Source organism: Acinonyx jubatus, chromosome A1, assembly GCF_027475565.1.
Source record: "Acinonyx jubatus isolate Ajub_Pintada_27869175 chromosome A1, VMU_Ajub_asm_v1.0, whole genome shotgun sequence".
Taxonomy (NCBI): domain Eukaryota; kingdom Metazoa; phylum Chordata; class Mammalia; order Carnivora; family Felidae; genus Acinonyx; species Acinonyx jubatus.
In genome coordinates this window covers 82,366,617-82,380,841 of record NC_069380.1, presented here as the reverse complement: position 1 = coordinate 82,380,841, position 14,225 = coordinate 82,366,617, and positions in this window count along the sequence as shown.

Sequence of the window (14,225 nt, the reverse complement as noted above, 5' to 3'; positions counted from 1 at the left end):
AAAAGAAAAAGAAAAAGAAAAGAAAGAAAGAAAATTGAATAGATGGACCAGTGAACAGACTGAAAGACGACTGAAATTACTTTGTTTTCCCCTAGAAGTCAAACGATGAAGCACTTTATAGTCCATAAACTAAGCAGGCAGAGAGACTTGTGTTACTAAAGAGCGAGTTGGCCCAGTAGGGTAGGGCTTAGTGTAACAGCTTTGTTCTCCACTATATGGCACTGCTTAGCTTACTGGGGTGGATTGTTGTGGTGCTTGTAGGTGCATATGCACATGCACAGGAGTGGTGAGAATGGCATCACCCAGCTATCCATTCTCTAGTATCAGAACTCTGCTCTTCCTGATCAGCAATCACACACCTGTCCTTTGTCTTTGACTTTTGTCCACTCCCTGCTTTTACACAGCCCATGACCACACTCCAGGCAGCACCTCCATCCTGAGTTTTTTCTCAGATGTGGCTGTTTTTCCCAACTGCTTACTTCTGAGGGGCTGCAGCTTTGACCCATTCTGCCCCTCTGCAAGAGGGTCTCACTGAGCAATGCCCAGGTGCCAGCCGCACCCAGGACATTTGCAGGACCATGCTGCTGCCGATGCCCGGAGACATGCCAGGTGCCAGTCCACCCCAAAAAAAGTTCACAAGATAGTGTAGCAGCAGCGTTTCAGGGATTATGGAAAATCACAACACACATCTAGCACCAGGCTTCACCCTTAATGACCTTGTTCCAGCACCAGCGAATGTGGTTGTTCTCCTGGGTCCACTGGGGCCTTGACATTGGAGTACCCACACAGCCTCTACAGGTGTCCTCCCAGCAGGGTAACCAGCTCCTGCATGTGGCCCTAAGGCCTCCAGACTCCACTCTGTTCCTGGGGATTCACCCTTCCCACCAGAGCACCACCAGGCATTGAGCTGCAGAGTTTCAGACTCTGCGCTCGCTCTGTTTATAGTCTTGATGGAATTTAAACCCTTCCCTTTCTCCCTTTTTAGTTCAGTTCCTGCAGCTGCTTCCACTTTTCCACTTTCTCTCCAGCTGCTTTTATGGAGGTGCTTTTCCCATACTCTCCCCCTGTCTCTGTCCTCTCTTTGCCTGCAAAAGTGGCTCCCTACCCTCTGCACCTTCTCTCTCCCCCAGTTCACGTCTCTGTGCCACATACCTGCTGAGTTCTGTGGTTCAGGTTGTGTAGATTGGTGTGTTAATCCTCAGGTCAGTTTTCTAGGTGTGCAGGATGGTTTAGTGTTGGTCTGGCTGTACTTCATGGACATGAGACACACAAAAAACTTCCATGCTGTTCTGCCATCTTGGCTCCTCCCTTCATCTTCTATGATATGGTTCCTTCTCTCCCTTTAGTTGTGGAGTTCCTTCTGTCAGTCCTTAGTTCAATTTCTTGGTATTTAGTATGATTTGATTGGTATCTAGTTGTATACTTGGGATGAGGTAAGACTAGTTTTCAACTACTCCAATACCATCTTTCTGTCTCCCTGGATACCTTTATAAATTTTAATATATATTTGTGAAGTCTATGAATATAATTCCAAAAATGAAAATTAAAAGGTACGGAAAATAAGCATTAAAACTTTAACAAAATGTAATTGTTTTTATGGAAGATACAAGTGTGTGTGTGTGTGTGTGTGTGTGTGTGTGTGTGTGTGTATGTGTAGAAATATAAGTTTAATGAATGCATTTTGTATTGTCATGCCAAATAAGACTATTAGTAATATAGACATCTATCAAATGAATAAAAAATGACAGTATATAGACAATTGAAACTCAATCATTCAAGAAAAGAAACAAATTTTGGAAAATGAAAGATTATTGACACAGGGTAAATAGATAAAATAACAAGAACTTATAAAAGTAAGAACAAATGTAATATGTAAAAATGATTAAGTTAAACTTTATCAAAAGAAGAGTGATATAAGCATTACAACTGCATAATTTATTTTTCTTTTAGTCTCCCTTTTGTAACAAAGAATTAGGCATCCATCCAGGAACAAAAGCAGGTATTCAGGAGGAGTCTCCCCCACTTGTATATACAGTTATAGTCAGGCAGAGCTTTATAGGAATTACAGAAGCAGGTGAACACTGAACTTACCTCAAATCCTCTCTCTGTGATCAGCAAAATCTGGAGAGTGCAGAAATGGGCAGATATACAGATACACAGAGAAGAAAGAAACTTCACAAGTCCAATCTTTTCAAGGGGTGATTTCAGCATGCTAATGGAGAATATAAAAGTGAGTTTGGATGCAACAGAGATAGGAGCTTTCTATGGGACAACCTCCATCCTTGCCTAAGGCAACAACACACAGGTATGATCTGCCAAACATCTCTCACAGGATAAACCAAGAGAAATGATTGAATGCCCATCTTCCCCAGTGGTGTGGAACACAGCTGAAGTAACACTTTTCTTGCTCTGTGACTGGGAGAAAGAAGCCAAATGATAGAAGTAGTGCATAAGAATATAAAATGTCATAAAGAAATACAGTCTGATGGCTGCTTTCAGTAAGAAGTCCATCCATCAATGTCTGGAAGTACACTAACATGGAATCACCCAGAAGAACTAAATTATTTTTGTTCAAAGAAGACATTGTAATGGTAAAGAAAGGTTGCACAACACCACTAAAAATTAGAAAATAGAAATAGAAAACACAGAAATATTTCTCCTCACACCTATTAGAATACCTATCATGAAGAAGACAGTAAGGGGAAGAGACTATGATGCTGTTGTAGGGGACCGTAAGCTCCCGGTCCATGAACAGATCTAAATGAATATCAAATCTTTCTAAATACCTCATAAATCAAACTGAAGACTGACAAATCAAACTCCACAAATAAAGGGACAGAAGAAGACACATTGAAGAGGGTAGAAAGTGTGCAGACATGGTTTAGGAGGGAAATGGATGGTAGGTGCTGGTGACAGGAGAAAGCCATGGTCACAGAGAAGGGTGAGAGGGAGCAGAACATGCAGGGTAATGCCCAAGGAGAACATTTCCCCAAAGCTATTGCCTGGGAAAACTAGAGGGGCTGAATTTTGTGAGTTCTTGAGGTTCAGTGAAACTTAATAACTGGAATTTAAAGGTCAACATATGTGACACTGCACTGCTCCTGAAGTGAAAGCAGACAACAACCCTGTGGTAGATGGCTTAGAAGTAGCGATTTGTAGAATGCCTGGGTCACACAGGGGGAGATTATTCCCTGTATTTGGAATGCATCCCTGAGAGGGAGCATTCACAAAGATACCTCTCTGGGGACAAAATAACAGGCCATTTCCTGAATATTTTCCTCTCCCACCCTCAGCATAAACACAGCCATCTGCAGGAAACAGCATAGTTGCCTAACTTGCTTACACCAAACCCCTCACCCCTGTACTCTGGTGGGACAGTCCTCCTTGGTCAAGCTGATCTCAGTCTGAGAAAGATAGGGCCCTCCCACAGAAGACCAGCACAATCCCCTACCCAAATTACGTCTCTAAGACTGGACGTTGAAAGGCTAGTAGGCTTGGCTGGGATAGAGACCAGAGGGCACTGTTCAGCTCCTGGAAGAGATGGAAAGCAAACAACTCAGGGGCAGACAGATTAGAAACAGTGATCTGAAAAAGGCCCGGGACACATAAAGGGAAGATTATTTGCACTTCTCATAGTGTTTATCTTAGAAGCAGCATATCTGGATATGCCTCTCTGGGGATGAAGAAGCTTGCTGGCATCATTTCCCTCTCTCGCCCCTCAGAAGAAACACAAAGCCACCTGCAGGAAGCAGTGCAATGCCCAAACATCCTGCTTAACTTGCTTACACAAAGTCCAACACTTCTGCACTCTTTCAGGACTGCCCTTCTCAGTCAACCTTGCTTCAGTGTCCGCATGGTGAGTCCTTCCCTGAGAAAGTAGCAGAAACCTTGACCACACAACATCCCACAACAAGAGAGTTCTTCAGGGCTTCAGTTCTAGTGGAAGTAGTATCAGATATATTTTAACAAACACACTGGAGCACACCTGGTGAAAATCTGCCACATCCTTGCCGAGGACCAAACACTACCCACTGAAGCCAAGGACGGACTCTTTAGATGACTGGCCTGAAAGACACAGGAGCCAAAACACAACAGCAAAGCACACAACAATACTCCCTGAAATGCCAGGCCCCAGAGACTATATGACCTCTTCTTCATAAAGCAATTACTCCCTGGAGCAGGAAACATAACTGGCTTTACTAACACAGAGAAGGAGGCAGAAACTGAGACTAAATGCAGAGACTGAAGAATTCATCACAAATGAAAGAACAAGATAAGGCCACAACCAAAGATCTAAGGTGAACAGATATGAGTAACATGCCTGATGGATAATTTAAGGCAATAATCACAGGGACACTCTATGGGCTTAAGAAACAAGAATGGAAGACATAGGGGTTCACTTTCCACAGATATAAAGAGTTAAAAAAGAATCAGTCAGAAATGAAGATTGTAATGACTGAAGTTGAAAACAGGCTTCATGTAATTAATGAATAGTAGGCTGAAAGAAGCAGCAGAATAAATTAGTGATATAGAAGAGAAAAAAATGGAATATAAGGATCTGCACTAAAGAGAGTGCAAGAGAGAGAAAATGAGGCAGAAAATTTATGTCAGGATTATTATGAAATTATAAAAGTTTCCCTTATGAAAATATGAAAATTTCAAGAAAACAGACATCTAGATCCAGGAGACACAGAAATCCCACTGAAATGAGCAAAAGCTAGCCAACACTAAGACATGTGATAATTAAATGTGCAAAATGTAGTGATAAAGAAAAATAGTTTAAAGCAGCAAGACGAAAGCAGTCTTTAAATTTTAAGGGAAGATTCATAAAGCTAGCTGTAGATTTTTCAACAAAACCTGGGCAAGATTGTGATGCCTCCTGATTTGGTTTTCTTTTTCAAGATTGCCTTGGCTATTTGGGGTCTTTTCTGGTCCCATACAAATTTTAGGATTATTTGTTCTAGCTCTGTGAAGAATGCTGGTGTTACTTTGATAGGGATCGCGTTGAATATGTAGATTGCTTTGGGTAGTATTGACATCTTAACAATATTTGTTCTTCCTATCCAGGAGCATGGAATCTTTTTCAATTTCTTTGTGTCTTTTTCAATTTCTTTCATAAGCTTTCTACACTTTTCAGTGTATAGACTTTTCACCTCTTTTGTTAGATTTATTCCTAGGTTTTTTATGGTTTTTGGTGCAAGTGCAAATGGGATCAATTCCTTGATTTCTCTTTCTGTTGCTTCACTGTTAGTGTATAGGAATGCAAACTATTTATGTGCATTGATTTTATATCCTGCAACTTTGCTGAATTCATGAATCAGTTCTAGCGGTTTTTTGGTGGAATCTTTTGGGTTTTTCACATAGAGTATCATGTCATCTGCGAAGAGTGAAAGTTTGACATCCTCCTGGCTGATTTGGATGCCTTTTATTTCTTTGTGTTATCTGATTGCAGAGGCTAAGACTTCCAATACTATGTTGAATACCAGACTTCAAGCTATACTATAAAGCTGTAATCATCAATACAGTATGGTACTGGAACAAGAACAGACACTCAGATCAATGGAATAGAATATAGAACACAGAAATGGGCCCACAAACATATGGCCAACTAATCTTTGACAAAGCAAGAAAGAATATCCAATGGAATAAGGACAGTCTCTTCAGCAAGTGGTGCTGGGAAAACTGGACAGCGACATGCAGAAGAATGAACCTGGACCACTTTCTTACACCATACACAAAAATAAACTCAAAGTGGATGAAAGACCTCAATGTAAGACAGGAAGCCATCCAAATCCTGGAGGAGAAAGCAGCCAAAAACCTCTTTGATCTTTACCGCAGCAATTTCTTACTCAACACATCTCCGGAGGCAAGGTAAACAAAAGGAAAATGAACTATTGGGACCTCATCAAAATAAAAAGCTTCTGCACACTGAAGGAAACAATCAGCAAAACTAAAAGGCAACCGACTGAATGGGAGAAGATATTTGCAAATGACATATCAGATAAAGGGTTAGAATCCAATATCTACAAAGAATTTATCAAACTCAACACCCAAACAAATAATCCAGTGAAGAAATGGGCAAAAGACATGAAGAGACACTCCTCCAAAGAAGACATCCAGATGGCCAACCGACACAGAAAAAATGCTCAACATCACTCATCATCAGGGAAATACAAATCAAAACCACAATGAGATACCACCTCACACCTGTCAGAATGGCTAACATTAACAACTTAGGCAACAACAGATGTTGGCAAGGATGAGGAGAAAGAGGATCTCTTTTGCATTGTTGGTGGCAATGCAAGCTGGTGCAGCCACTCTGGAAAACAGTATGGAGGTTTCTCAAAAAACTAAAAATAGAACTGGCAGAAAGATCTTCACTGTTGGTGGGAGACCGTGTGGTAGGTGCAAGGTGCATGGAAGTGATTTGGGGAAGAGAAAAACGGTGGTGCTGCAGAGGGAAGGGAACAATTTCCATGGAGAGACAAAAAGGAGGGAAAGAGAGAGGAGTTGAAAGAGTCCAATATTGGGTTTGCACAAGAGGAAAACCTCTGTGGACCACAGGCTGGGGAGCAAGAAGTAATGAGTGTTGCATTTTGTTTGCTTGTTTGTTTGTTGTTGTTCGTTTCAAAAAGTGTTACAGCTTTGTAGTATGTCTTGAAATCTTTGATTGGAATACCTTCAATTTTGTTCATTTTCAAGATTGTTTTGGAAATTTTGAGGTATTTTGTGGTTCCACACAATTTTTAGTATTATTTATTTATTGTAGTTCTGTGAAAAAATGGGTGTTGGTATTTTGATCGTAATCACATTATATATGTGGATTGCTTTGGGTAGTATGTACATTTTAACAATATTTATTCTCCCATGAGAATGTTTGTTCTATCCATGAGCATGGGATATCTTTTCATTTGTTCATGTACCTTCAATTTATTTTATCTATGCTTTATATTTTTCACACACACATACATATATTTATTTTTATATTTATATTATCTCTCGCCTCCATTTCTATGTTTATTCCTGGATATTTTATTTTTTGGTGTAATTATAAATGGGATTTTTTCTTTTAAATTTCTATATCTTCTACTTCATTATTAGTGTATAGAAATGCAATTTATTTCTGACTATTGCTTTTTTATCTTATGAATTTGCTGTAATCATTTATTAGTTCTAGTAGTTTTTTGGTAGACTCTAGGGATTTTTATATCACTCACATGTCATCTACAACTATTTAAAGATTTACTTCTCCCTTACCAATTTGGATGCCTTTCTTTTTTTTTTTTTTTCTTGTATGATTGCCATGGCTATAACTTCCAGTGGTGAGAATAGATAACCTTTTTTGTTCTTGATCTTGGAGGAATAGCTCCTGTTTTTTGAGCATTGAGTATGATATTACATGTGTGTTTTTCATATGGGGCTTTTAGTATCTTATCTGCTCAAACTACTTTGTTGAGAGGTTGTATCATAGAAGAATGTTGTAGGCTGTCAAATGTTACTTTCTGCATCTATTGAAATGGTCATTTTTTGTGCTTTCTTTTCTTGATTTAATGCGTCATGCTGATTGAATTATGAATATTGAACCACACTTGCATCCCAGAAGGAAATCTCACTTAAGTGTAATGAGTTTTGTTTTTGATGTATTGTTGGATTCTGTTTTTTTTTGTTGTTGTTGTTGTTGTTGTTGTTGTTGAAACTTTTTTCATTTTTGTTCATTAGAGATAGTGGACTGTATCTTTCTTTCTTTCTTTCTTTCTTTCTTTCTTTCTTTCTTTCTTTCTTCTTCTTTCTTTCTCTTTTTAAAGTGTTTTTATCTGGATTTGATATAATGGCAATTCTGCCTTGCAGGATGAATTTGGAATCTTTCCTTCTGCTTCTATTTTTTTAGAGTAGTTTGAGAAGAATAAATATTAATTCTTCAAATGTGTGTTGTCATCTACCTGTGAAATGATCTTGTCCCGAACTTCTGTTTGTTGAGATTTTTCTGATTATAATTTCAACTTATTTGCTAGTAAAACATTTTTGAAAAAAATTCTATTTGTTCCTGATAGAGATTTGGGAGTTTTGTATTTCTAGGTATTTATCTAATTCTAGGTTGTTCACTGTTTTGGGATGTTTTTTTGTTATTGTATTCTCTTATAATCTTTTCTCTATGCATGTGTTGATTGTTATTCTTCAATCTTCATTTCTGATTTTTTAATGTTTATTTGACAGAGAGAGAGACAGAGAGACAGAGAAGAAGAAGAAGAAGAAGAAGAAGAAGAAGAAGAAGAAGAAGAAGAAGAAGAAGAAGAAGGAGGAGGAGGAGAAGGAGAGGGAGGAGGAGGAGGAGGAGAAGAAGGGAGGGGAGGGGAGAGGAGAGGAGAGAAGAGAAATGGGGACACAGAATCTGAAGTAGTCTCCAGGCTCTGAGCTGTCAGCACAGAGCCTGACACAGGGCTCGAATTGATGAACCATGAGATCATGACCTGAGCCAAATTCAGACGTTTAAGTGACAGAGTCACCCAGGTGCCCCCTCATTTCTGATTTTATTTGAGCCCTACCTCTGTGGGTTTTTTTTTTCTGTTGTTTTATGGGTTAATCTTAAATAAGTCTTATCAATTTTATTGATAGTTCAAAGAACCAGCTTCTGGATTAATTGATCTCTTCTATTTTTTGAGGAGTGGAGGGGACTTTCTGTTTTATTCGTTTCTACTATAGCCTTTATTATTTCCTTCCTTCTACTGCCTTTGGTCTCTGTTTACTACATTTCTAGTTGCTTTTGGTATAAAATTAAATTATTGTTTTGGGGTGTTGCTTTTGTTTTTTTCTTATTGAGGTAGGCCTGTATTGCTATAATCTTCCCTCTTTTTTTTTTTTGATAATGTGATTTCATTTATTTTTTTCTAAATCAATAATAATGGTGCATTTGCATGCTGGAATTTTAGAAGCTTATTTAAATATGTTATCTTACTCAAAAACATTCATGAATGTGCTTTAAATATTCAATAACATCCTGTGATATGGGCAGAAGGTACTGTTATCCCAGTATTACTGATAAGGCAACAGACAGACTGATAGGGAAAGTTGGTTTTCTCAAATTAACGTAGCTAAAAAAATGGCAGGTACAAATCCCCAAAGAGGAGAAACATCAACATTGTTCAGGGCATCTAGGTAATCTCAAGATCTTTAAATGATTTAATGTAAACTATTCATAAGTTACAAAAAATGGATAGATATAAATATGGTATGAATATTGATATATAGATACAGATGCTCATAGGGGTTTGGACAAAGATATAAATTAATGGCAAAGTGTTTATATAAAGAATCAATCTCCTGAGGGGAATGCAGATGTATGCAAAAATAACTCCTGGAAGAACATAACTTGAAAGTCTGCTGAATTTTATTTTATTTTATTTTTTTATTTATTTTTTTCAATATATGAAGTTTATTCTCAAATAGGTTTCCATACAACACCCAGTGCTCATCCCAAAAGGTGCCCTCCTCAATACCCATCACCCACCCTCCCCTCCCTCACACCCCCCGTCAACCCTCAGTTTGTTCTCAGTTTTTACAGTCTCTTATGCTTTGGCTCTCTCCCACTCTAACCTCTTTTTCTTTTTTTCCTTCCCCTCCCCCATGGGTTTCTGTTAAGTTTCTCAGGATCCACATAAGAGTGAAATCATATGGTATCTGTCTTTCTCTGTATGGCTTATTTCACTTAGCATCACACTCTCCAGTTCCATCAAAGTGGCTACAAAGGGCCATATTTCATTCTTTCTCATTGCCATGTAGTACTCCATTGTGTATATACACCACAATTTCTTTATCCATTCATCAGTTGATGGACATTTAGGCTCTTCCCATAATTTGGCTATCGTTGAGAGTGCTGCTATAAACATTGGGGTACAAGTGCCGCTATGCATCAGCACTCCTGTATCCCTTGGGTAAATTCCTAGCAGTGCTATTGCTGGTTAATAGGGTAGATCTATTTTTAATTTTCTAAGGAACTTGCACACTGTTTTCCAGAGTGGCTGCACCAATTTGCATTCCCACCAACAGTGCAAGAAGGTTGCCATTTCTCCACATCCTCTCCAGCATCTACAGTCTCCTGATATGTTCATTTTGGCCACTCTGACTGGCGTGAGGTGATATCTGAGTGTGGTTTTGATTTGTATTTCCCTGATAAGGAGCGACGTTGAGCATTTTTTCATGTGCCTGTTGGCCATCCGGATGTCTTCTTTAGAGAAGTGTCTATTCATGTTTTCTGCCCATTTCTTCACTGGGTTATTTGTTTTTCGGGTGTGGAGTTTGGTGAGCTCTTTATAGACTTTGGATACTAGCCCTTTGTCCGATATATCATTTGCAAATATCTTTTCCCATTCCGTTGGTTGCCTTTTAGTTTTGTTGGTTGTTTCCTTTGCTGTGCAGAAGCTTTTTATCTTCATAATGTCCCAGTAATTCATTTTTGCTTTAATTCCCTTGCCTTTGGGGATGTGTCGAGAAAGAGATAGCTATGGCTGAGGTCAGAGAGGTCTTTTCCTGCTTTCTCCTCTAGGGTTTTGATGGTTTCCTGTCTCACATTCAGGTCCTTTATCCATTTTGAGTTTATTTTTGTGAATGGTGAGAGAAAGGGGTCTAGTTTCAACCTTCTGCATGTTGCTGTCCAGTTCTCCCAGCACCATTTGTTAAAGAGACTGTCTTTTTTCCATTGGATGTTGTTTCCTGCTTGGTCAAAGATTAGTTGGCCATACATTTGTGGGTCTAGTTCTGGGGTTCTATTCTATTCCATTGGTCTATGTGTCTGTTTTTGTGCCAATACCATGCTGTCTTGATGATGACAGCTTTATAGTAGAGGCTAAAGTCTGGGACTGTGATGCTGCCCGCTTTGGTCTTCTTCAACATTTCTTTGGATATTCGGGGTCTTTTGTGGTTCCATATGAATTTTAGGATTGCTTGTTCTAGTTTTGAGAAGAATGCTGGTGCAATTTTGATTGGGATTGCATTGAATGTGTAAATAGCTTTGGGTAGTATTGACATTTTTGACAATATTCTTCCAATCCATGAGCAGGGAATGTCTTTCCATTTCTTTGTATCTTCTTCAATTTCCTTCATAAGCTTCTATAGTTTTCAGCATACAGATCTTTTACAGCTTTGGTTAGATTTATTCCTAGGTATTTTATGCTTCTTGGTGCAATTGTGAATGGGATCAGTCTCTTTATTTTTGTTTCTGTTGCTTCATTGTTAGTGTATAACAATGCAACTGATTTCTGTACATTGATTTTGTATCCTGCAACTTTGCTGAATTCATGTATCAGTTCTAGCAGACTTTTGGTGGAGTCTATCGGATTTTCCATATATAGTATCATGTCATCTGTAAAAAGTGAAAGCTTGACTTCATCTTTGCCAATTTTAATACCTTTGATTTTCTTTTGTTGTCTTATTGCTGATTCTAGAACTTCCCACACTATGTTAAACAACAGCGGTTAGAGTGGGTATCCCTGTTGTGTTCCTGATCTCAGGGAAAAAGATCCCCGTTTTTCCCCATTGAGGATGATGTTAGCTGTGGGCTTTTCATAAATGGCTTTTATGATCTTTAAGTATGTTCCTTCTATCCCGACTTTCTCAAGGGTTTTTATTAAGAAATGGTGCTGAATTTTGTCAAAGGCCTTTTCTGCATCCATTGACAGGATCATATGGTTCTTATCTTTTCTTTTATTAATGTGATGTATCACGTTGATTGATTTGTGAATGTTGAACCAGCCCTACATCCCAGGAATGAATCCCACTTGATCATGGTGAATAATTCTTTTTATATGCTGTTGTATTCGATTTGCTAGAATCTTATTGAGAATTTTTGCATCCATATTCATCAGGGATATTGGCCTGTAGTTCTCTTTTTTTACTGGGTCTCTGTCTGGTTTGGGAATCAAAGTAATACTGGCTTCATAGAATGAGTCTGGAAGTTTTCCTTCCCTTTGTATTTCTTGGAATAGCTTGAGAAGGATAGGTATTATCTCTGCTTCAAACGTCTGGTAGAACTTGCGTGGGAAGCCTTCTGGTCCTGGACTCTTATTTGTTCGGAGATTCTTGATAACTGATTCAATTTCTTCACTGGTTATGGATCTGTTCAAGCTTTCTATTTCCTCCTGATTGAGTTTTGGAAGAGTGTTGGTGTTTAGGAATTTGTCCATTTCTTCCAGGTTGTCCAATTTGTTGGCATATAATTTTTCATAGTATTCCCTGATAATTGTTTGTATCTCTGAGGGATTGGTTGTAAAATTCCATTTTCATTCCTGATTTTATCTATTTGGGTCATCTCCCTTTTCTTTTTGAGAAGCCTGGCTAGAGGTTTGTCAATTTTGTTTATTTTTTCAAAAAACCAACTCTTGGTTTCGTTGATCTGCTCTACAGTTTTTTTAGATTCTATATTGTTTATTTCTGCTCTGATCTTTATTATTTCTCTTCTTCTGCTGGGTTTAGGCTGCCTTTGCTGTTGTGCTTCTATTTCCTTTAGGTGTGCTGTTAGATTTTGTATTTGGGATTTTTCTTGTTTCTTGAGATAGGCCTGGATTGCAATGTATTTTCCTCTCAGTACTGCCTTCGCTGCATCCCAAAGCGTTTGGATTGTTGTATTTTCATTTCCGATTGTTTCCATATACTTTTTGATTTCTTCTCTAATTTCCCGGTTGACCCACTCATTCTTTAGTAGGGTTTTCTTTAATCTCCATGCTTTTGGAAGTTTTCCAGACTTTTCCTGTGGTTGATTTCGAGCTTCATAGCATTGTGGTCTGAAAGTATGCATGGTATAATTTCAATTCTTGTATACTTATGAAGGTTTGTTTTGTGACCCAGTGTATGATCTACCTTGGAGAATATTCCATGTGCACCCGAGAACAAAGTATACTCTGTTGCTTTGGGATGCAGAGTTCTAAATATATCTGTCAAGTCCATCTGATCCAATGTCTCATTCAGGGCCCTTGTTTCTTTATTGACCGTGTGTCTAGATGATCTATCCATTTCTGTAAGTGGAGTGTTAAAGTCCCCTGCAATTACCACATTCTTATCAATAAGGTTGCTTATGTTTATGAGTAATTGTTTTATATATTTACGGGCTCCCGTTTTCGGCACATAGACATTTACAACTGTTAGCTCTTCCTGATGGATAGACCCTGTAATTATTATATAATGCCCTTCTTCATCTCTTATTACAGCCTTTAATTGAAAGTCTAGTTTGTCTGATATAAGTATGGCTACTCCAGCTTTCTTTTGGCTTCCAGTAGCATGATAAATAGTTCTCCATCCCCTCACTCTCAATCTAAAGGTGTCCTCAGGTCTAAAATGAGTCTCTTGTAGACAGCAAATAGATGGGTCTTGTTTTTTTATCCATTCTGATACCCTATGTCTTTTGGTTGGTGCATTTAGTCCATTTACATTCACTGTTATTATAGAAAGATATGGGTTTAGAGTCATTGTGATGTCTGTATGTTTTATGCTTGTAGCTATGTCTCTGGTACTTTGTCTCACAGGATTCCCCTTAGGATCTCTTTTAGGGCTGGTTTAGTGGTGACAAATCCCTTCAGTTTTTGTTTGTTTGGGAAGACCTTTATCTCTCCTTCTATTCTAAATGACAGACTTGCTGGATAAAGGATTCTCGGCTGCATAGTTTTTCTGTTCGTCACATTGAAGATCTCCTGCCATTCCTTTCTGGCCTGCCAAGTTTCAAAAGAGAGATTAGTCAGGAGTCTTATAGGTCTCCCTTTATAGGTTAGGGCACGTTTATCCCTTGCTGCTTTCAGAATTTTCTCTTTATCCTTGTATGTTGCCAGTTTCACTATGATATGTCGTGCAGAAGATTGATTCACGTTACGTCTGAAGGGAGTTCTCTGTGCCTCTTGGATTTCAATGCCTTTTTCCTTCCCCAGTTCAGGGAAGTTCTGAGCTATTATTTCTTCAAGTACACCTTCAGCACCTTTCCCTCTCTTCCTCAGATCAGGGAAGTTCTGAGCTATTATTTCTTCAAGTACACCTTCAGCACCTTTCCCTCTCTTCCTCCTCTGGGATACCATTTATGCGTATATTATTTCTTTTTAGTGTATCACTTAGTTCTCTAATTTTCCCCTCATACTACTGGATTTTTTTATCTCTCTTTTTCTCAGCTTCCTCTTTTTCCATAATTTTATCTTCTAGTTAACCTATTCTCTCCTCTGCCTCTTCAATCCGCGCCGTGGACATTTTCATTT